This window comes from Canis lupus, chromosome 20 (genome assembly GCF_011100685.1).
Source record: "Canis lupus familiaris isolate Mischka breed German Shepherd chromosome 20, alternate assembly UU_Cfam_GSD_1.0, whole genome shotgun sequence".
Taxonomy (NCBI): domain Eukaryota; kingdom Metazoa; phylum Chordata; class Mammalia; order Carnivora; family Canidae; genus Canis; species Canis lupus.
This window is the reverse complement of record NC_049241.1, coordinates 31,643,458-31,668,496: the sequence shown is the minus strand read 5'-3', so window position 1 is coordinate 31,668,496 and position 25,039 is coordinate 31,643,458. Positions and strand designations below refer to the sequence as shown.

The 25,039-nt window shown below is 38.9% G+C and overlaps 1 long non-coding RNA gene across 1 annotated transcript in view; it reads left to right on the top strand.

Moving 5' to 3' along the window:
* The first annotated feature begins 1,252 nt into the window (after positions 1 to 1,252).
* The window catches only part of LOC111091297, a 45,215-nt gene continuing 21,428 nt past the window's right edge, over positions 1,253 to 25,039 (top strand). Inside the window, exons 1-3 of the long non-coding RNA XR_005374850.1 lie at positions 1,253 to 1,332; positions 10,348 to 10,481; positions 13,120 to 13,301. This is a non-coding gene — a long non-coding RNA (uncharacterized LOC111091297). The remainder of the gene's footprint in view (positions 1,333 to 10,347; positions 10,482 to 13,119; positions 13,302 to 25,039) is intronic.

Genomic DNA, 25,039 nt, shown 5'->3' with positions numbered 1-25,039 from the left:
ATTACTTATACATTTGTTCCATGTTGGGTCCTTTCCAATTATTATCAATCATTAAATAATTCAACTAAGTGATTGAATAGCTTAGTAATTCAACTAAAACAAAGGATTTGTTTATAAGTAAGAATGTGTGAGGGTGAATGAGGAGGGTAAATTGCAACCACATTGATTCACATTTCACCTCTTTTTCCTTTGTCCAGTGATGATGTCTTCATTGGGTTTCAGTGTTTTTAGTATTTCTGTGGCTCAAGAAAACCCTTGAAAATTAAAAAATCCTCTGTTTGTAATCCAGGATCCAATACTGTCCTTTCTGTTTGCCCAATCTCATTTCCAGCGGTCTCTCTTAGCAATCAGTAGAGAGACCGTAGAATTTGTTATTTATTCAAGTTATCATTCACTCTATAGTGAAAGGAAGTGCCATTTATAAGTGCACTAAGATAGTATGCACAAAGTGGGCACAAACCACTTTGTAAGCCTGGATTGTGAACAATAAAAATGGCATGCACCTTTGTGAAAAAAATAAAATGTCATGTACCTTTACCTGCTTAGCTTTCCTGCTGTAAAAAAGAATGGGGTTATGTAGGGACAGTCCCCACTTCTCTTTTGGCCTGCCTATGTCCCTAGATCTCATTGTTTCTAGAATTAAGAAATTCTTACATTGACCTTTCAGGCCTGGCTCATTAGCATGTCAAGGAAATTTTATATTCTGGCTAATTTAATTTCTATGGAAGTTATATGTAGCCCTCAGTTACTTTTCACATTTTGGGCCAGGTTTCAAAGCACACAGCAGAATTTGTGGTTTATGATTCATAGGCTGTGGTTTGGGATTTTGTATATTTACTTCCATCATTACTATAGGAATGTAGGTAACTTTCTTTCTTTCTTTCTTTCTTTCTTTCTTTCTTTCTTTCTTTCTTCTTTCTTTCTTTCTTTCTTTCTTTCTTTCTTTCTTTCTTTCTTCTTTCTTTCTTTCTTTCTTTCTTTCTTTCTTTCTTTCTTTCTTTTCTTTCTTCTTTGATTTTTATTTATTTATTTAGGGGACACACAGGCAGAGGGAGAAGCAGGCTCCCTGCGGGGAGCCCAATGTGGGATGGATCCCAGGACTCCGAGATGATCACACCCTGAGCCGAAGGCAGATGCTCAAACCACTGAGCCACCCAGACATCCCCCATTTTCATTTTTTAAACTTGTGTTTGATGGGGTTAGAGGGAGGAACGTGGAATTAAAATATCTTTACTCTATTATCTTTAGGTGAAAAACCAGTATGCTGGCATGGAGATATGACCTTCATATAGAGTCAAACATAAGAAAGTAGATGTCGGTACATTAGGTATGGTATGTATCACTTTGTGTTAAAAAACACACTAATGTTTATATTATGTCATTAAGGGTATTTATCCTAGTGGTAATTGAAGTTATTTTGGAGTAAAGAGGGTGTATATAATGTACATAACTTGGAAATTTTTACAATGGACATGAATTATTTTAATAAATCTGCAAAGAAGTCAATGAAGATAATTCTGTTGTGGAGGAAAACAAAAAAGACTCATGTCTCTGTGGCTCTTATTGTATTATGGGGTGGAGGATCCATGCCACTAACAAGGCACCCTGTGGTTAAGCATGAAATGCCTTTTGATTTTGATACTATAGCCTTTCATCAAAATTTTCTCATTGCAGACCTTACAGGGAATTATCTTCCTTAGCTCGAGAAAATGTAAGACTTGTCTGTCAGGGAGCACTTTGATCCCAAAGGTTAGAAGCTAGTAGGGTAGGATTGAATTAACCGCAGTAACAGCAAAAAGACAATTCCCCTCCATATGGGAGGGTTGATGCCTGTTGTCTGGGCTTCTGTGTCTGCAGTTGTCCCATCCCGTGGCTTATTTATTTCCCTAGTTATGTTACCATTTCGTGCTTGTTGTCCTCTGCCTACTTCAATGTCTGGGGATGCAGCACTAATATTTGAGCAAGGGTGGTGTATCCCATAGCATATCCAGAATGGAGGAGACAAACAATAAATAACAGTGATCAGCCTGTGCTACCAGACCTTCCTTGGAGAGCTTTACTGTGCACACCAAGAAATGGATTCATGAAAGTTAGTTTGGTGGAGTGGAAAGTAAAACACAGAAGAGAAATAGAGTGGTGCACACAGCTGTCACAGTCATGTCAGAAATCCAGACGAGAAAGGTTAGCATCAGCAGCTCACAAAGACCTTCCAGGGAAGAGCAAGGCTGCTATTGCTATAGTGTGTCAAGCACCTGACACAGGAGTGAAGCTTGACAAGTCATTTTGATGCTGAGCTGGAAAACTCCTTGAAAATAAACACATTGTTCAAAAAGGCCAAAAATCCAAATCAATACAAAGAAGATAGCTAAGAGAATGAGTGAAAACAAGTTAATGAGGGATAATGGCTTGCCCTTGCCTCCACTTCTGATCATCACCTCAGCAAGTGCAGATGTTTGGTGTTGACAGACTGAGTTGTGCAGTGGGAAAGTACAGCCTGAAGATTCAGGCAGACCTGAGGTAAGACCCAGTTCACCTACTTGCCACTTAAATTTAGCATTTAGCAAGCGACTTCTTCTCACTAGGAGATTCTTGGCTGGTTCTGGTTGCACTGAATCTGGGCTTGAGTTTATTTTTCTGTAACCTAGGGATAATAGTATTCTCTCTATCATGTTGTGTTAAAGATGATGTGAGACAGTGCTTAGAAAGTGCTCATCTGCAGAAAGTGCTCAATAAGTGCTAGTTGCTAGTTGCCTGGGGCCTATCCTTTGTCCTCAAGCTCTGGGGAGTGAAATGCTCTTATGCCTTGCCCTGACTTCCCTCTTCTTCCTGTTTCTTTCCTCTTCCTCTTTCTCCTTTTCCAGTTCTGTAAGGATGGCGAAGTCCTGAGCTGGCAGATAAATTGGGCTCCAGCTCAGGGGAAGCAGAGAGAATGCTTGATGTACTTGTCCTGCCGCTGAGGGAGCAAGCTGCGTTTGTGCTCCTGGTTTCCATTACTGAGCTGGCCATATTTTATCTTCCCTTAAGTGGCAGCCAGATCCCTCCAGGTCAGGTCAACACAGACTCTGAATACAGGAGAGAGAAGCAGGTACTAAAACTGGTCAGAGGTATTTATTTCTCCTTCAACTGTGCTCTCTAAAAGCGACACTAACATCTTCAAACCTGAAGTTGGGAGTTGCAGTTCTTTTGCAATGTCCTGTGAATCTCTGGCCTGTTTCCACTCAGGTGAGCCTATGTAATACTGCCAGAGGTGTTCTTTTGTACAGCTTTCATCGTGATGCCTACCTTCTCAAAGCCATTGCTAACTCCCCAGTGTCTGTGAAATAAATCCCAAACTTCTTACGTCAGCACCCAGCTCAAATGCTTGCCCTTCCACAAAGCTTTGTTTGGAGCTAGGTGGAGGTAATCTTGCCCTTCTCCAAACTCCTCTGGCTTTCTCTGAGCAGAGCACAGATGTTTGATTCTTAGAATTCTCCCCCCGCCCCCTGCTGTACAGGCTTTTAGAATCTTAGTCTTCCTCTTCAAAGAACATAGGCCTTTTGAAAGTAAGATTTATGCCCACAGTGTGTAACAATTATTAGATGAATTATTAGATGAATGAATTTGAAGGCAGTAGTTGAGCTGTAGTATGTATATTTAATTGCTGGTGATGTACTATTTGATATGCCCTGGGATGGCAAATTCTTGCCATGCATGCCCTCATGGTTTTTCTGGTGCATATGACTAAATTCTTTTCATGTGCCAACCCTAATGTGCAAGTGGCTGTCTTGGAGAAGTAGATTGTGAAGGCTTCTAAGGTTATGTCTTATGCCAGTAGGATAGAGTACTATGATTTTTAATGTTTCCCACTACCACTGTATTAGAATTGATTGAAAGATGGAAGCTGTATGTCATATCACATCTAATGTTTCCATATTAGTAGAAAGTTGTAATAAATGATATGGATGCACTTGCAATTAAAACTGACTCTCCTAAAATTGCAATCACATCAATATATGGAGAAGTTGTGGAAATAACACAGATTGGAGTCACTAGTCCTAACTTTCACTTTGGCCTCTTCCACTTGGGAGCTAGCAGCAAATTGCTTAATCTCCATCTCCACATGTATGTTACTAACACTCGTTTTGCCTACCTCACAGCCAGAGAAGAGGGTGGTTTTCCTGGTCCTGAGGACAAAATGAATTATTTAATAATAGACACATTATGATGAGAATTCATAAATAACATATTATTTCTTACTTCAAAAGACTCACATGTTCTTTAAATTAAAGACAAAAATACAGAGAAAAAAAAGAAATCCACTAACTCTTATTGAACAGAGACAATCACTAGTAACAGCTCAGTGTATATCCTTCCAGATCCTTTTCAACGAGATTTATAGTCTTTGGAACCCTTTGAGATTTGTTTTCTTTTTCTTTATCAATATAGGGAGAATATTTTTAGAATTTATTAAATATTCTTCTATAACATTGCTTCAATGTTAAATAGTATTTTGTTGAATATTAATAGTGTGCTGCTCACTGTGAAGTACAAAGCAGTGTTGGTTTGATTATTTATATTATGAGCACCACACAAGAAATTGGTCTGATGAGTTAAAAACTGCTGCCTTGTAGTTTGCTTGGAATATTAGGTGTTCAGGTAGCACCGGGGGCTATTATATAGGAATTTTATGGCAACAGTAATTAAGTTGTGTTGGTTTTTATGAAGGCCAGTGTATTGGATTTGATAGGTCTCAAAGAAAAATAAAGAGAGAGAGAATGAATCTTCCTTAGGTAGTGTTTGCGTGGCTACTGGATGTTAGTTTTATGAATGTTTCCACAGTGAAGAAGGGATAGATTTTTGAAAAGTTGTAATCAACAAGAAACAGGGAAGGTAAGGTTTTGAATTTAGCTTTTGGAAGGGCTCTTTGTTCCCCTTCAGTTAAAAATAAAAGGAAATTAGCAAAAACTGAGCAAATTTAGAAAAGTACACCAAGCACTATACTTATTTCTGCTGATTTAAAAGAAATAGTCCTTCTTTGAGCATAGGAGTTTTTTTTTTTTTTTTTCTTTTTGTCTGGAGTACAGAGACCAGATTATTAGGAACATGGGACAATTAGGAACATGGGATAATTTTCCAATTTAGGAACCTATACTATTTCTGTAAAATATACATCACCCTATATAGTTAGCTCCATAGGACATATTTCCAAGGCTCTTTTAGAGTTCTGGCTACTTGGGGTACCTGAGTGGCTCAGTGGTTGAGTATCTGCCTTTGGCTCAGGGTGTGATCCCTGGGTCCTGGAACTGAGTCCCGCATCAGGCTCCCCACAAGGAGCCTGCTTCTCTCTCTGCCTATGTCTCTGCCTTTCTCTGTGTGTCTCTCATGAATAAATAAGCAGAATCTTAAAAAAAAAAAAAAAAAGAATTCTGGGGACTTGTGTCTAAACAAACACACAAAGACCTGTCTTATATCCCATTTCTGCCATTTACTAGTTGCTGATCTAAAAGAAATACCCAATCTGCTTCACCTCCAGTTACATGTATTATAGGATAATTCTTAGAGTTAAATGAAAATCATGTATTTAAGTTCTTGGCACAGTGTATGCACTCAGAAAGTGTTGGTCACACTCTTCTATAGAAGGCTCCAAATAGGTCATGGAAGTAGACAAGTTGGCTCACTCTCTCTCTTCACAAACTGATGACTGAGCCATCAAAAATTTTATATTTTCTCAGCCGATTAAATAATGTGTTACAAAAACACTGATAAGCACATTCTTAAGAAGGTTCTAGGAAATTTGATAACTGGTCAAAGCAAGAGTGAAAGGAAAAAAAGTCATAGATATTTTAAGATTTTTAATGTTTTCTCTTATTATCAGTTAACTTTATCTTAATTCTAATTATATCCCTATGGCTTAGAGGCCTCCAGATGTCCATTTCCAGCCAGGCCCATGCTCATGCACATGTCCTTCTGTGGCATCTTATTTCAGGCCTACCATGAAACCATTTGGGATCAAAACCTCCTGGTTAGGGAATGCTGCACTTAACTCTCTCTTACCAGGCTCTCCTCTATGGCCTAAAAAGTAACCCTAACTATTAATTCTCTTAAATATGGAAACTCTTTTATTGAATCATTGTCAGCTGCTTAAACTTTAAGTAAAAGAGCACTAAAAATGGGCCCAGCCCAACATTTAAAATCCAGTTGCTAGGCACCTAAGTGGCACAGTCGATTAAACAGCTGACTTTTGGTTTTAGTTCAAGTCATGATCTCAGAGTCATGAGATCAAGTCCTACATCAGGCTCCATGCTCAGCACAGTCTGCTTGAGATTCTCTCTCTTCCTCTCCCTCTACCTCTCCTGCTCATTCTCTTTCTCTCAAATAAATAGATAAATCAATCAATCAATCAATCAATCAATCAATGTAAAATCCAGTTGCCACACAGCGAAGTTTAATTGATGTTAAAGGCGTCTGATAGACCCTTGTCACCATCAAAATATAGGGTATTTTGTGGTCTGGAAGAATTAATTGATTGACTACTTTAGAGATTATAATATTGATTTGTTCTTCATGTCACATTTGTTACACCTGTGATAGCTGCCAGAGAAAACAATATAGTTGCAATTATTACCTGCATATTTTTCAGGATAAACACTAGATGGTTTTGCATTTGTTTATTCCTTTACCAGGTAAAGTTGTTGTCCAATAATTAACTAGACCTTGAATTTAGGGAAGAAGCAAAGCACTTGATTTTTTTCTTGTTTGCTACGTGTACTATATGTAAGAAATTCATGGAAGAGCAGGGTAGAGAAGACATTTTTTCTTTTTTTTTTAAGATTTTATTTTTTTTATTTATTCATGAGAGAGAGAGAGCGAGAGAGAGGCAGAGACACAGGCAGAGGGAGACGCAGGCTCCATGCAGGGAGCCTGACACAGGACTTGATCCTGGGTCTCCAGGAACACGCCCTGAGCCGAAGGCAGGCGCTAAATTGCTGAACCACCCAGGGATTCCTGAGAGAAGACATTTTAAAAAATTGCTATACAACATGGTTAAGAAATTTCTCAATGATTATTAAATCATAAAAGAATAATTGGATGGAAATACTACCTGATTCTCCTGGGAATTCTAGTGATATTTTTGAGAGCCAAGAAGGGTCTCTGCATGAGTCTTGAAAACATTCTGCAATTTTTTTCCTCTTTTCTCTTCAGCTCAATGGGTTCCTGGCCAAGCCCCAGGACCAGGAGCTGGGAGAGGGGCTCAGCTCAGTCAAGATGAAGTGAAATGCCAGACATGCTGAAACTTCTGTCTGAAATCTCCAGGGAAGTTTAAAAAACTTCAGAGCTCTGTACTTCATGAACAAAATTCTAAATTAACCATTCCAGGGTTGCTTCTGACCAACTCTTTAGTCCTTTTCTTTTGCGGCATGGTTGAAAAATCCAGTTCCAGCCCATGTGGATTTATTCAGGAAGGTGCATGGGGATTTTGGAGGAGGGTGTCATATTTCAATTGCAAAGTTGAAAATCTGCACAGCATGAAAAAGAGAGAACCACTGGCCATAGAGGAAATGTCTTCATTAGTTTTAAATATTGACATTTTGATTGGATTTTTGGTGGTAATTGCTCTATTGCACCAATACAAAACTTGTCCAGCTAGGCTGTTACTTAGAACATCTGCCCTAAATGCTTAAGAATAACTAACAAAAAGTGGATGACTTGAAATTTGGAGAAAAGTAAAAAGTGCCAGAGAAAACAGGCAATTATGGTAGAGAAGCTCTTTTTCCTTTTGGTACCATTATTCCATTTTTGGCTTCTTAAGTATAATACTGATATGGCTACCATTCATGAAGTCTGTTTAGGAATGTAAGAGTGTCCTGTGCATTATGCTACTCCATTCTGACAGCTGCCCTGTGTACAGGTGTCAATTTGTAGATAAGGAATCTGAAGTTTAGGAAGCCTCTGTGTTTTGCCCAAGGGAGCTCATTTTATGGGAGGGCAAAATGCAAATGCTAACACATAATTTCTGAGCATCCTTCCTGTAATTCTTAGTTTTGATTATATAGATATCAGGATGGCCTATGGAGTTTTTCTGTTTGTTTGTTTATGAAGATTCCTGGGCTTTAACCAGAACCTTCAGTAGGAAGCTAGAAAACCCTGGCTTTTGCTTGTTCGTTTGTGTATTCAGCTCTCCATAAATTTCTGAGGTACAACCCTGAAAATCCATACTAGGATGACTGAAGCACAGGGCCAGAGAATTAGCAGAATAGCCGCTAGTTGGCACTTAGAGGAGAGTGGGACAGTGCATGCACACATGGTCATCTCTTTTGCCCTACCATCAGCAAGGATGCTGCAAAGCCCCTCTTCTGTACTTTTCACAGATTTGTTTTCAAAACCCTCCCCCCCGCCAACTTCTAGCCTATAACAGTTTCTTACAGAGTAGGTACTCTAATATGCTTACAAAATGACCACGTAAATGCTTTATCCTTGCCACAGCACAGAAGACAGCTTGGCCCAGCTAGATACAAGTAAAAGGTAGAGCTTGGGAAATAGACTGAAAAAGTGTGGCGTCTGAATCGCAGGACTCTGTAGTAATGGGAGAGAGGAAAGAGCAGCATGTTCTGAGTACCTTGGACACATAAGGGACTTTCATGGATCATTTCATTAGTTCATGTTACTGTCCTCCAAAGTACCTTCGACTGCACACCCTGAACAGATGAACTGAGCTCATCTTTTAGTTTAGTATCAGATAGTTTAGTATCTTGCTCATTGTCATTGGCTAGTATCAGAAAAGCCAGAATTATAAGCCTCTATCTGACATAAAGCCTATACTCTTTATTCTTTCTTTTGCATCTCCTAATTAGAGTCTTGGTTCTAGAGCTGCTGGTCTAACAGAAATATAAAGCAAGCTATAAATGCTAGACATATATGTCATTCTAAATTTTCTAGTACCCACACTTGAAAAAAGTAAAAAGAAACTGGTAAAACTAATGTTAATAATGTATTTTATTTAAAAAAATGTATCTTATTTAACCTAATATATCCAAAATATTATAATTTTAACATACAATCAAAAAAATCTCAGTAAGGTATTTTACATTCTTTCCTTCATACTAAGTTTTCAAAACCTGATGTGAATTTTATATTTACAACACATCTGAACTAGGATTGGCTACATTTCAAGTGCTCAGTAGCCACATGTGGCTCATGGCTGCCATATTGATAGCACAGGTATAGACAATCAGTAGTGCTGTCAGGAAACTTACTGGATTGATGTGGGAGACCTCAGTATTGGGAAACCCAGGAGAAGGTCATACTCTGAAGGTAACTGGGTCAGGCAATTTGGCATGCAGGAAACATATTATTAATTAATTAGTTAATTAAACATTAATTAGTGACTACCTTTTATGTACCAGTGTACCAGGCACTATTCTAGGCCTTGGGTAGAGAGGTGAACAAGTGCTTTCATTAATAGGATTTACATTCTAGGAGGTGAGAGAGACAATAGGCAGATCAAAGCAAAATATAAGTGATATGAAGAAAAACTCAGCCAGCAAGCAGATATAGCGTGGCAGGGACTATTTTTGATGAGATAGTGAGGAGAAGCCTTTCCAAAGACAAGACATTTGAGTGGAGACTGAAGCCAGGCATAGGAAAAGCTAGGGGAAAGAATATTCAAAGCAGAGAGAACATGTTGTCTGAGGTGACAACACATTGAGTATATTCTGGGAATAGCAGGGCCAGTGTTTGTAGGGGGGGGAGAGTAGTAGAAAGTGAAGTCTGAGAGCTAGAGTGGGGCCAGCTTGTGCAAGGCCTCAAGGGATATGGCAAGTGTGATGGGGAGCCTTCATAGGCTTTAGTCAGAGAGTGGGATTCTCTCATATACATACTTTTATAAAGGATGTTCTGGCTCTGGTATGGAGAATCACCTGGAGATAGGGGTGGTGAATGACAGGTTGCTGTTGTAGGTAATGGGTAGAGCTCTGAGGAGTAAGTCTAACTTCATTGGGATGAGGGGGACAAACACTAGAGATCCCATTTTTAGGGTACTGGTATACTAAGTGCTATTTTATATATTATATAGGCATATGTTGATAATTGGAGAGCATTTTTTTTTTTTCAAATTGCACAACTGAATAGATTAACAAGACTGGGGACCAGATAATTAGGTCATAGTCAATTGCCAAAACTGGGGTAGGATGGGCAAATGTGGCTGATGTTATAGGGTAATTTGGTCAGGGACTCCAGAAATGCCAGAATCTGCCCTAGCCTAGCCAATTCTCTTCTCTGGGAGGGTTTTAAGCAATACCGAGTTATGAGAAACAGTGGCATATACGAGTAGCACTGTATCACTAACTGACCTTGTATTTAACACTCCAGCGTACAGTTATTAGGACAAAAAAATTGACACAAGAAGCATGAAGTGGATACTAAAGTGGAAGAATTATCTTCTTGGGCCCATGCCTCACCTCAGAATCTTATCACTGGAGATGAGAATGCCCCCTCAATAGAATGTAAGCTTCATACTGGGATTCTGTATTATTTACAGCCATATTTCTGGAAATAGAACATCTAATAAGTGCTCAATATTTATTGCATCCATCCATCCACTCGTTTAGTAACTTCTTCTAACAAATATCTTTGCTAGGGCAGGGAGGAGACATGGCCATTGCATTCTGAATTAACAATCACTATCAGAAACAGACTTTCCTTGCTGTATAATGAACACTTGGGAGAGAAAGGACAGCTCATTATGGGAGCACACATGAGTGTTCCCAAATCCTGGACAAGGGAGGGTGGGGAGCCTTCCCAGAGGCTGTGGTGCTAGCAGAGATCTTTTTTGGGCTTAGGCTAGGGGGTGTGACCTTTGTAAACTGTAAAAATACACTCTGCTGGTGGACTCACAGGCATTATCAAGGTAGCTTGAATGCAGAACTGGATTTTCTGAATAATAGCCTATAGTTGGGTGGCAAATTTAAATGGTGATAAAGCCTTATTAATATGTATGACCTACAGTTTTCCTAAATTTGGTAGAATGAAAAGCTGGCATATATGATAATTTTTAAAACCCTACATTCATACCATTCATTTGTGTAATCTGGTATATAATACCTGATTATCATAATTTTACCTAAATAATGAATAAACTAAGGGGAAAAATTAAAACCTTTCACATTAGACACAATTGTAATTCTTTTACAGTAACATTCACAGTGAAATTCTTAATTAAGTCTGCATGCTTCTTTTACAAAAGTGCATTTTATAGATATAGTTAATTTTTTAATGTCTGCATTAATGAGAGGAAAGAGAAGCATAGATAATTCCCCAAACCAAAGCTTAAAATCCATCTCCACTGGGCTGTGTGATAAAGTCTACCCTGTGCAGTGCCTGATATTTGCTTTCCTAATGATGCTCTTTGAGGGATATTAACCTACATTTGCATCCTGAAAAATAAAAGACTGTTGTAAATCAGGGAAGAGGATATGGCAGGAGCTAAGAGATGTGGAAGTCTGTTTGGGATTGACATTTTCCCACTGATATTAGGTATGCAGACTGGCCCATAAGCCATAAGGTGAAAGAGAAAAAGGTATTTCTTTCCTTCCTTCCTTCCTTCCTTCCTTCCTTCCTTCCTTCCTTCCTTCCTTCCTTCCTCCCTCCCTCCCTCCCTCCCTCCCCCTTTCCTTCCTTCCCTCCCCTTTCTCTCCTTCCCTCCCTCCCTCCTTCCCTACCTCCCTTCCTTCTTTCCTTCCTTTCATCCCTCCCCTCCTTTCTTCCATCCTTTCCTAATCTCAACTTATTTACTATATTTCCAGAAATGTTCAGTGTCAACAAAAACCCAGAAATCCATTCAAGTTCAGGCAAAACCTTAACAATGAACTTGGGGAAGTAACTTATCAATATGGTTACCTCCATGGGAATGAAATATTAGCCCATTTCAAGCCTAAGCCCTTCAAGGCACATGGCCATAAACTTGAGAGAAATATGCTGTGCATATATGTTGGTGCTCCTGCTTGTGCACGTGTTGATGCCCAACACAACAGTTTTTGAAAAATTAAAAGGAATTCTACAAGCATATTCAGTCATAGGAGGTTATTTTGCAGTATTTGTTGCTGTCATCATAATAAAGATTACAAATGATCTCCGAGTTGTTCAGGATACATCATCTAGGATCAGATATCAAGCCAAAGATGGCAGAAATGCATTCAGAGCCCCGCTTTATGAATTTACTTTGCTTATTGCATTTCTTTTCTTGGAAATGTAATTGCTTTGGAATTACTGGGATCAGGGGGAAAAGCATGTCATCAAGACAGTAAGCTATAGAGTGGGGAAATGTGATAAAAGTCAATTTAAGTTTGACAGAAATCTTGGGTTTCTTTCATCCATAACTTCTAGGTAACTGCTTCAACCTTTACAAAGCCAGAGGAAATATTTTTATCCATTTTTGTTGTTCAACACTGATTTAAAAAGGGCAGGCCTAGTGTATTATGAGAAGCTTGATAATAGTTTGAAACAATAGCTCATCTAAAAAAAAATCAAATAATCGAATTATTACATAAATGTAATTGCTTTGATTTTTGGTTGTGAACAGAACTGTAAGAGCAGAAATAAAACAATGATATAATTTGTTAAATACTAAATGGACATCAGATTAAGCCAAACCTCTTGTTCCTTTCAACACAAGCAACTTAAATCCCCATTTAGCTCATATAAAATTCAGCATATTATTTTCAATTACTGTACAATATATCATGTACAGAAAGAAAAATTGCAAATCATTTTCTCTTGGACATGTAGTCTAAACTTTTGAGACTAAAAGAATATACATGCACACACACATACACAGGAACTCTCATCTCTTATTCTTTGGGTACCAGTGTATGCACAAAGATATGGAATTAGTTGGGTTCCTAGCTATGTTTCTTGGATTGCAAGTAATCAAAATGGACTTTGGCTGATTTAACCAAGTGAGAATTTGTTGGAAGAGATGGGATCACTTACAGAATCAGTGTCAGGCTAAAGGCACAGGCTTGGAAATGGACATGAACCCAGGCATTCCAGCTGGCAGGAATTATTTTGTAGCATCAGAGTGCTAAGGCTCAGTGAATGAGCCCTAACCATTTTCCTTTTGTCCTGTTTTTGGTTGAAATTGAGATTCCTGGAAGGGATCAAGCATCCAATTGATTCATTTGCTCCCATGCTCACCAATGGAAGGAGAGAGAGGTCACTTCCTTTAACTGTTTCAAGAGACAATATCCAGTGGGGGAAGAAAGAGCCTCTGAAGGGATGGATGCTGAGCAGCCCAAAACAGCAAGCACACAGTCCAGAGTGGCAGGGTAAGTAGGTGTTACTCCTCGAAGAGAGATTCCTAGCCCTGCATGGTGAGCTGACCATCTCAGACTTTTCCAAATCATAGCACAGATTGATGTGATGAAATGAGCTCCTGGTTTGGAGTCTGAAGACCTGGATCTCACATTGCTTAGGTTTTGTGACTTTTTGCAACTCTCTTGTCTTTCCTGTGTCCTACTATCCCTGTCTTGCCTATCTCACAGAGTTATTATGGACACTAAGAACAATTGCATTCATGTATGTGAAAGCATTTTCTAAAGCTGAAAAAGGATTTCCAAATGCTCCTGTGAGTTTAAGAATCCTTGTGAATGACTACGGGAGCTCAAAGACAGACACAAAGAGCCGACAGCGTATTTGAGATCCAGCACATATCCTAGATACTGAGATCAATGTCACTTCATGAATGTATGTCCCTTACAGATTAGATGGCTGAAATGACTGTCATGAAATGTAATACAGGATACTAGCCCATACCTTATAAAGCAAGTCTTCAATTTCCTCTTTTTAGAACAATCTATTCCATGATGCTGCTTCCCAGTAGTCTTTAGGCTTCAGGCATCTATCTGGATTTGAGGTTCTTAAATTATAAATGAAAAACATACACAGAGGGGTCATATTTGAGGAATATGTTCTGGAGTTCTTACATAATTCAAAACTCACCTATTTTAAGAACCAATGCCAACAAAAGATAGGAGGGGGTTTTGTTTATCAGCTAAAATGAGTGTCCCTATGTAGCCCTAGCAAAACTCAAGTTTACAGCTCATTTGTTTCCTTCATCTTTGAGATTAAATTATGTGATTGTCTATAAACTTTTAATCTGGGTGGTTGGAGTTGTGTTATTATAAATTTTGCACACAAAAGGAGGCTCAACATATTTCATGTCACATTATTTTGACTCCCTGTAATTAAAATCTGCATGCAATGTGGTGGCTCTATAATTTGACATAGTGCTCTTCTGGCCTCACCTTCTAAAATACCCCAAATTTCAGGAGCAGCATTTGGTTTAAATCAGTAACATATCCACTGTCAAATGTATCCTATTTAGCAAATGCATAAAGAGGAGTCCAGTAAAGCTAGGATATGTTAGAGTACATTTCATCTTGACCCACCTATGGAAAATTTTGATTTTTTTTTTTTTAATTTTGATTTTTTATAAAACTAGTGTCTGATGACAGTGTCTTGCTTTCACATGGGCTAACTTTTGTGAGTTGAATGAAGAGTCTTTGTTTGTGTGCTAGGCCAAATCCTCAGTTGTGAAATGAATTTCTCTGCTTTTGGTGAAGGGGTGAATGACACAAGTCAAGGGGCAGACACCAGCCAGTCAAGTGATAGGTTTACTTGGTTAATGTCAAGGAAGGCTTCACATCAGGGTAGGGTACTGCTGAAGGGATGATGGAGAAGTCTGGAACCACTTATAAGAATTTGGGTCACTCACAAGAAACATCTGAATTATTCATGCCTATACTTGCTGTTTAACAAATGAGGCAACTGAGTGAGGCCCTAGGAAGTTCACTCACCAACCCAGAGTTACATTGCTGTGAACAGGTGAGGACTGGCCAACTGCAGAGCTGAATTCTCACCCACAAACAACCCACCTCCTCTTTTAAGGCAAGACTTTTAAGCTATTTTGTAAAGGAGCTACTTAAAGCTCTCTTGTCTCTCTCCCTATTATACTGTTCAATGTTACTTTCTGAATACAATTCCCAGTGCCATAGCCACAAAATTCATTTTTCTCAGGGAATAATTAGATATTTTGCAAACAAACGAACAAACAAATGGGATATAGGAAAAATAATGCATTCAAAGAAAAGGTGGCTATGCAAAATAAACCAAAATTTAAAAAGAAAGGACAACAACAGAATTCTCGGATGAACATATAACTTTCCAGTAGAATACTCTCTAGTGGGATCCCTGGGTGGCGCAGTGGTTTGGCGCCTGCCTTTGGCCCAGGGCGCGATCCTGGAGACCCGGGATCGAATCCCACATCGGGCTCCCGGTGCATGGAGCCTGCTTCTCCCTCTGCCTCTCTCTCTCTCTCTCTCTCTCTCTGTGTGACTATCATAAATAAATAAAAATTAAAAAAAATAGACTAATGCTAATGTGAAAGAATTTGAAACTGAAAACAAAACAAAACAAAAAAAAACCTTTGTGGGTAGTTGTGGTTGGTAATGTTAAAAAAAAAAAAAAAGAATACTCTCTAGTGTGGTATTATGTGAGCATGGCATAGATGTTATGGAATCATCTAGATTCCCCTGTGTGTATCTTTGGTTCTAGTTGAAATGTCTCCTTCAGGTTTGTTAACCTCTCTTCTTTGTATGTGTGTGTAGGTTTCAGTGTGGCCTCACCAGCATTGCCCTGGGAACTTCATATGTGAAGCTATTGCCTCTTCTTCTTGATCATTTGTGATATCGCATACCTAGGTCTTATCACTTCCTAAAATAAAAATAATCTTTTACAATGGCCTGGAGGCTCATAGTTTTACAAAGTGCTTTCAGGCTATCTGATTTCACTCTATCCTCACAGTGATCCTCTGGCTTGGAAAATGAGTATCACCTCATTTTTATGGATATGTAGCTTAAACTGCAGGATATTTTGCACATGGGCAGGAGATCTGGGATCCATATTGCATTTCACTTGATTCTCCACTCTCTGTTCTTTGCTTTGGATGCAATTTCTCTGTAGGGGCACTCTTCAGATGCTGCCCACTTCCTGGGTCTGTATCAGGGGCCCTGTTCCACAATAGTATTCTAGCAACTGCTATCACAGATAGCATGCTCTTCCCCTAATGCCATGTTTATTTATGTTTTGGTTCTGTTCTCCAACCTAAGCCTAGTGTCCACACAGTGTTTCACTTCAACCTAGACCTCAGGCATGGTCAATAGGATGGGTACTGCCTTCCCACAGTGCCCCTGACCCCCTTTCAGCTTGTTAGCTTGCTGCTCTAGCAGAGCAACTTAGTACCCACATCCTCATCAGAACTGACTGCCAGCAACACATGCAGGTGCTGCTGTAATTAAGTATTGATTTCGTGTAACATGTGTATACAGAGGAAGTTCATCTCATTTGTGGGCTGCTGTTATCTGTCGGTAGAACAAAATGTGTGATTATCAGTGGATATCCTATGGCTTTGTATGGCGAACTGTAACCTCTAATCCATCTAATTGTAGTGACATTACGGTACACCATTCAAGAGTGGACCATTTGTCTTAACGTGACCTGTGCTGCTGTTGGCCTGCTTTTGTCCCTAGAAATAGCTGCACAGATTCTTCATTGCGACTCCTTCTTAGTTCCAATTTGGCCTTGCCAGATGGAAACTCACAAAGTCCATTTACTATAATGTAATATGGCTGGGACTTCAAATAAATGGAGTATCAGGTATTATTTGTTTTCTGCTTTCTTTCTAGCAGTCACACCTCCTGGCCTTCTTCTGGTAACCTTGCTATTCCCAGGAGAGCAAGACAAGAACTTTTGGATGGAAGCAAAGTTCACATTATTAACACTGTCAGAAAATGCTGGTAGGTTCTTGAGTCCCCAATCACCTTTATGTGGCATTCACAGGCCTCCGGGCTGAGTTAAAATCTCTGCTTTGTAGATTTGATGAGGCAGGTATACTAGGGGGAGAACCCCTCATGCCCACTATAAGAATGGGAGCCTGAGGAACTGGGACCTGAGTCTATCTTAATTGTGTGATTTCTCTTTCTATTTGACAGCTTCATCTCTACTGAGCCACTGGCTGTCTTGATTAGGAACTTTCTCCTACCAGTGGAATGGAGGTTTCTAAATAAAGACATGAGCTATTTGTGTAGGTGTCTTTGCTTATTTGGAGTTTTCCATCATGGTGTGGGAGGTTGGATGGAATAGCCTACATAGGCAGGTGCCTTGCCTTCCCTGCTTGCTCAAAATATTGGCCCGAGGTATCAGGAGATGAACCAATTAAAAAGTCTTGTTTCTAGGGCTGGTATTCTCTCCTTTAACACAGCAGTTTTCTCTCTCACCTACTGCTTCCTAAAGTTACTTCCATTAGGTGTTTCTTTCCCGCTGCCGTGTAAAGGGATTAAAAATAACATTGTAGACAGAATGGTGGCAGAGGGGAAGGTTTCCAATCCTGTGCGCCATTGTGGGTTATATCTTTGAAGCTCAGGCTGAACTCAAGCTCCATTTTAAGTGTCACTTTATTATAGCCTATTCACCTGGGTGAGGTAAGAGTCCTGAGCTAGGGAATGGCAAGTAATCATCAGTCACACTGTGGAGGTGTCAATTGCATCTTAAAAATGTCATTCAGGAATCTGGTGAATGAGCTGGAAACAAAAGTGTAAAATAAAATAATCCTCCTTGAATGTCCTCCTCTGATATGTTTCAGCAGGGGTCTTTTAGGGACCATGTTGACAATAGTAGTACACAAGGCATGAATGCTTCATTTGGTACTTTCAGGTAGGGGATGGGAGGGTGTATGGGGAAGATTTAGGCTTTGGGGTCCCATGGCTCTGGGTTCTAATTTCCCAGCTCTTGGATACTGAGCGAATAGATTACTCATCCCCCAGAGCTTCAGTCTTCTCATCTATATACTGTGAGCCTTCTGGGGATCTCGCAGGTCCTGAAGCCTGAGTAGGCGGTACTCACAACATCATCTAGCACATAGTGAATACTTCCCGAGGTGTCCCGCCACCACATTGCCTAGTCACTGAGTCAATTATGACTCTGACGATGCAGCCCTTTTCCAAAGTGAAGTTGTGCTTCTTTCCTCTTAGTAAATATAGGTCCATCCGCAAAAAAGGCTGTAAGGATACTTTGATCTGTAAAATGTTCAGAGTTTCTTAAAACCCAATATAGAGTGAGTCTCTCTAAAAGGCCTAGTCTGGGGCATTGCCCTCAGCAGCAGATTTTGCTGAATAGTGCTATCTGTGCTTAATAATAAGGTTTTCTTTTTTTGTAAACCACTTTTTTTTTTTTTCTGGAACTATTTCCTGTGATGCTGAGGTTACAGAAAATATCATTTTTCTGTCACTGTTGGTGTTCTTCAGGCCCCCGTTTTTAAATGGATGTGACTTTGGAAACTTGGGTGGTTATCTACATCAGAAAAACACCTTATCCTGGGTTGCATCGGATGACTTGAACAAAACAAAGCGATTTAGATGGGGGAAATGGTATGTATTACATTTTATAAGAGCCAGCTTCCAATAATAACCATCTGACCCTTGTGATCCTATGTTTTCAATTTTCCTTTTAAAGAATGCAACAAGCAATGCTGCCAAAGCATATTTTTCTGTCAAGTGTTCTCTGACTTGTGAGTTGCTGGGCATATTTTCCGTCTTCGGTGTTAGAAGACACAAACATCCATCACTTAACTTTTCTCTTAGAGTATCTTCTCATACAACTATTTCATGGCATATGCTAAAATCCAGGTTTATATTTGAAAAGAAAGTTCCTATGTATGAGTGCAGGGAAATAGGGGCATGATTTTAACTTGGTTCTGGGTTTTTGTTTTAGTTTGGTCTTTTTGACTTGGATATGAGTTCAGTATCTGCTAATTAAAAGAATAAAAATAGAAGCCCATTGCTAACACTAAAATATATTTATTGAGTGCTATCTTACACATATCCTTTTGCTTGGCTTTATTCTGAAACAACTTATATAACATATCCTATTTAAAGGACTGTTTATTAAAGTAGCAGTTTGGGAATTCCTGGTGGGAGGTAGGTGTGATATTCAGTGTAGCTTCCCCAACTGCCATGTAGGGCATCAGCCTGCGGGTGCCTGTGTGGGAAGAGGATTCATTTAAAAATTCATTTCTAGGAAATTTCCTTTATCTTTGTATAAGAAGTCCAGATAACTTGAGAGTTATTTGGCTTCATAAAAATATTGAACTGAATCCTGATCTCAATTCTTAACCTCCTTTCGTTTTCTCTTCCTTCAAACTGAAAGAGCAGTTTAACATTAGCGTAGTTGCTGTCTTAGTTATCTGTTGCTGCATAACAAGTTGTTCCCAAACATAGTAGATTAAAATAATCAACATTTATTATCCCCCAGTTTCTGAGGGTTAGGAATTCAGGAGTAGCTTGGATAGGTCATTCTTGCTCAGGATTTCTTATGGGGTGGTGGTTAGGGCTGCAATGATCTAAAGGCTTGACCAGAACTGGAAGATCCACTTTTAAGATGGTGCAATCACTTGGCTCTTGGCTGGAGGCCAAGGCCTTTCTATATGAGCCTCTCTACATGGCAGCTGGCTTACCCCGGAGCAAGTGAGCCAAGAGAGAGTGAGAGGGAGGAGAAAGAGAGAGAACAAATAGGAAACCACGTTAGCTTTTACAACTATCTCCAAAGTCACACAACCATCACTTTCTCTTCATTTGTTGGAAATGAGTCACTACATCCAGCCCACATTCAAAGGAAGGAGAATTAGGCTCCACCTCTTGAAGGGAGCAGTATCAAAGAATTCGGGAAAATGCATTGAAACTGCCATAGTTATTATACTTGTCATTTAAAGTTTCCAAAGAGTTCCCCAACATTATTTCTTTAGAAGAGTTCTCAAGAGTTTCTCTCCTAGCACTAAGGCCCAGAGTTTGTTGCTCTAGAAGAACTATGGTATATTATTAGCCCTTGGTATAAATCTCTGCTTCTAATTGCTATCCTATTACATTCTGGGCAGAATCTGTCTCAGCCAGTGGAGAAATGATAATAAGCTGAGAAATTTTGCTGTTCTCAAATAGTACTTCCCTTTGGCTTTAAGGCTTCCCTTCATTGTCTTTTCATTATCATGAGGATGGTATCGCTAAAGAGCAAGTATGAGTGGACCGGCATTTATTTTATGAGCATTGAGGAGACAGGGGAGCATCTCTCTAAATTTGTGGTTCTCCTTGGTAAGATAAATTAAAACAAATCACATGTTCATAAATAAAGTGCAGAAAAGAACATCAGTATATACTGGAGTAGAAGTTAGGATAGTAATAAGGCTGTTTGTTTATAGTAACCTCTTAGGAAACATTAAATGTTTCTAAGATATTAGCTTAATGGTCTGCTAGTGAGAGGGAATGGTCTAGAGGGTTTCTTTTTTAAATCTTTTATATTAACATACAGTAAGTTATCATTTTGGTACATGGATCTATGAATTATAACATGTATATATTTTTGTAACTACCACCACAATCAAAATACCAGACAATTCCATCACCCCCAAGGCTCCCTCTTGATATCCCTTCATATATCTCTGCCACCCCCAACTCATTTCAACCTCTGATCCTTTCTCTGTCACTATAGTTTTGTCTTTTTGAGAGTGCCACATAAATGGATTTATACGGTATGTAATACTTTGAGACTAAATGTTTTCATTTATTATAATGCTTTTGAGATTCATTCAAGGTGCTGTGAGTATCAATAGTTTATTCCTTTTATTGCTAAGCAGTATTCCATTGTGTGGATGTACCATAGTTTGTTTATACATTTGCCTGCTGAAGGAGATTTGAGTTGTTGCCAGCTTGGCAATTATAAATAGAGCCAATGTACACATTTATGTACAAGTGTTTGAGTGAACATACATTTTCATTTCTTTGGGGTAAATATGTAGTAATGGGATTAGTTGGTCACATAGTAATTGAATATATACTTTTATAAGAAACTGTCAAACTGTTTTCTACAGTGGTTGTGCCATCTTGCATTCCCACCAGAAATGTATTACATTTCTAGTTGCTTCATATGATTACTAACACTTGAAATTACCAGTTTTTATTTTAGTCATTCTGTTATGTGTGTACTAGTATCTCATTATGGTTTAAATTTGCATTTATCTAATGGCTAATGATACTTAACATCTTTTCATATATATATATTTTTTGGTATATCCTTTTTGGTGAAGTATCTATTTAAGTCTTTTTTTTTTTCTTAAATGGGTTATTTTCTTATCATTGAGTTATGTGAGTTCTTTTTATATTGTGCTTTTGTTGTCATGCCTACATACTCTTTGAGTAAATCTAGCTCAGAAATATTTTCTCCTCTGCTTTTAAAAAATGCTTTATGCTTTACATTTAGGTCTAAGATCCATTTTACTTAAATTTTGCATAATGTGTGAGGTTTAGATTGGGATCTATCTACTTATCCATCCATCCATCTGGCATATTGACATCCACTTGTTTCAACACTGTTTGTTGAAAAGATTACCCCCTTTCCATTGAATTGCCTGTGCAGCTTTGTCAAAAATCAACTGGTCATATTTATATTGTTCTATTTTAGGAAACTCTTTGAGATTTTTCTGGTTCTTCATTTGATCAGTAATATTGTATTGTATCCTGGACATTTTGAATCTAGTGTTATGAGACTCTTGGTCTTGTTTAAATCCTATCAAGAATGTTAAGAAGTTTTGTTTTAGTAGGCATTCCAACTGATTAGGTTAATATCACTCATTCCAACCGGCTTCTGGAGATTGTGGTTTCAATGCCAAGTCCATTTTCAAAAACTTTATATTGCTATTCAGATCACTGATCTGCCCAGCAACAGCAGCCCAGCTGGGACCTAGGTGGTTGACTAAGGGTATGTTCCTTAGGGTCAGATCTATGTATGAGATACTTGGGGTAAGTCCAGAATTCATAAATAACTTCTTGAGTTCATTTTCACAACCTCCTTTTCTCTATGGTCTCTTAATACTTTCAGTTCTCACATGGTTCTTCTTTTCCATCTTCCACTCAGAACACCAAGGCTTCAGTTATCCCGCTCTGTTGCATATTTCCTGTGAATTCACCCTTGTCCAGGGCCAGTTAATAGAGAAGGGAAAAATTACAGATGGTCAGACAGACCCATATATATACACACAAGTAACCAGGGTTTGCCCCATATGGTCGTGGAGACCACAGCTTTTTTGATTAGAAAAGAAACATCCCTTTCCTTAGAGTTTTAGGTGTCTGGATATCACAAGAGACTGTATGCAAAAGGATGGGAGAAAAGAGAGAGGAAGGGGAAAAAAAGAAGAAGAATAAAACTGGAGATTCCACCCCCCTTTCTATCCTTTAGGGATCTCCTTTCCTAGTCCCCATGCCTGAGCTAGAGAGCTTCTCCTGGTCTCTGTGCCTTATACCCATTTCTGATATTGGGTTTAGGCAAAGGATACTGGGGAAATATGGTAAACCCATTCCCATTCTCTAAGAATGGGTGAGAGAAAAAAATCCTCCAGTTTCAAGGAGATGGGAAACAGACTCCTATCTAATGTCATGGCTCTGGGATCTAAATATTATTATGGTTCTTTGGAAAAAATAATTTGCTGCAACCAATTAATTGATCAAGAGTTTCAAAATGGTTATATTTAAATATTTTTATAATATGTATTTTCTGGAATAGTTCTATTAAACCAAATTTCCTCTTATCTGTGGTTTATCAGTGGTACAGATCACATGGGGAAGGCAAGATAAGTATTTAAGTCTTTCCCTTTATTTATCAGTTTTCAAAATAATGAATTAACTCACCAGTATCCTCCAATGATGACCTATTAGAGTTTTTCTTCCTTTTAAAAAAGGAATTGTAGTTCCACTACAATTATGAACCTCATTGATGCTCAAATTCAATATAGAACTTTTTATTATCATTTGACCACCTTGGATAAACTATGACTAATAGGCCAAGTCACTGGCCCAGATCACAACAGAAATAGTTTATAAGACTCTCTTATAGATGACTAATCTTTTCCTTATGGACATATTACAATGAATGGCCAGCAAGTGTTCAGGAATGAAGGACAATGTTATCCACCCATTTATTTTATAATTATTAACTCACTGAATAATTATTCAATTGAAACATTCATTAAACTAACAAACATTTATTGAATACCTACTGTATGCCAGCTACTATGTTAGGCACAGGGATCTCAGTAAGCCAGTAGAGAGATCATATTTAGTCAGAGAAATAAGGACATTAATTAAAGAATTGCACAAATACAATGTTAAATTGTAATGTGACAGGAATTAAAAAAGATTAAGGAAGGGTATAGAAGAGATCAGGAGCGGTGGTCCCTTCTGGAAGGCCAGGGAAGGCTTCCCTCAGAGATGACTTACCTGACATCTGAAGGAAGGGAAGAGGCTGACCAAGTGAAAAAGGGATGGGATGATAGTAAGTGCAATTTGGAGTATTTATGTATTATAATCTCCCCCTGCCGTCTCTGTTTTTTATTATAATCTGGTCCCGTGCCATCTCTAATCCTCCTAAATTTAGATTGAAAAAAATCTTCTGAAGGCTTCTATTGCTATTTAAAAAAAATTCTTTTTCTTTAACTTCCATTTCCCTTCCCCCCAAAATAACACTAACCTCTTCTGATCACCAGGTCAAAAATACAAAATAGGCTGTTTGAACGAATAAACAGATGTTCTATTCACCCCCAATGAAAGAAAAACCCATTCAGACAGTCTAATAAAGATTCCTGTCCTTTCCATGATTTTTCTTTGGGACGCTGTTGGATTTTTTTTTTTTTTTTTAAGAAGAGTTCAGGAGCACTTAATTATCTGCAGAACAAGTTGGATCATGTCTCCAAGTTCAGTTTGGATTCTAGCTGAGCCCGCTAAGCAATAGGCCCCCTGGGGCTTGCTTCTGCGGCTTGCATTTGCATTGGTTACTCCTGGTAACCAGGCCTTGAGGTAAAGGAAAATAAAGCTTGGATGGTAGCTAAATAAAGAAATACCCAGATACCTGGCTGTTTACCCTGGGGACCATCCCCTTAGAGGTAGATCTGGCCTTTTCAGAAGGGGAAGAGGCTTGACAGAGAGAGGGCAGGAGAGAGAAAGAGAATGCACAAGCACGGTGGCCTTCTGCTTTAAATTAGGAGGTTTGGTTCTGACAAGTGCTCCAGGCACCCCTCTGTTGCTTACAACAATGAGATATATTCTGAGAGTGCTGTGAAGCCAGCACTGCAGTTTTTTCATTTTGTTCCTTCTTCCTCAGGCTCATGTTTTGGCAGCTGCAGGCAGGTGCAGCCCCCCCCAACCCCCACCCCAACCTTGGGCAGATAAGAATGTGCTCCTAGCCCAAGTGGCAAGTAGCCTTTCTGCGGATGCTCATGGCTTACAGCAGAAGAGTCATAATAGGAGTAGAGCCCTCCTTCTGGCTCAAGGACCTTCCTCCTCTGACCAGGCATTGTTGGTCCCACAGTAGCAACCTCCAGAAAATCCAACTTTCATTTGCTTCCCAAGGCAAATTACTATGTGACAGTTGATGACCTGCAAATGTCCAAAGAGTCTTGGCCAGAAAGATCTGGCCAGAGTTACAATTTTAAGGAAGAAACATTTCATTGGTGGTTCTTTTTCCAAACTCAAGCCAGCTGAAACTGGAAAGGATTTTATTGCTTTTACAACTGAATATTCCCTGGGTAGATATGGCTTCAGGCATAACATGATTCAAGTGATGTCAGGAGCCCTTGATGTCTTTCCTAAGCTATAAAAGAAAATCAGGGTGCTGTTACTAAAGGAAAAAAATGGTGTTGCGTTGCCACAAAATAATAAATGTCCACTTCAGTTAGTTTAATATATTCATAGTGTGCCTGGATGGGATTATTTTTTCTTCTCTCTCTTTCTTTCTGGTGCCTGTTACTTCTCATGGATTAAGCAATGGAGGGAGCAATGTTTGTAATGCAACTCCAAGAAAGGAAGGTGATAATGAGGTATACAAGAGAGTATACCAGGAAGTTAACCTTTGCAAGGCAAGATGACAAATTGTTTCTTTAAAATAAGTCACTCAGAGTCCAGCCACTATAGTT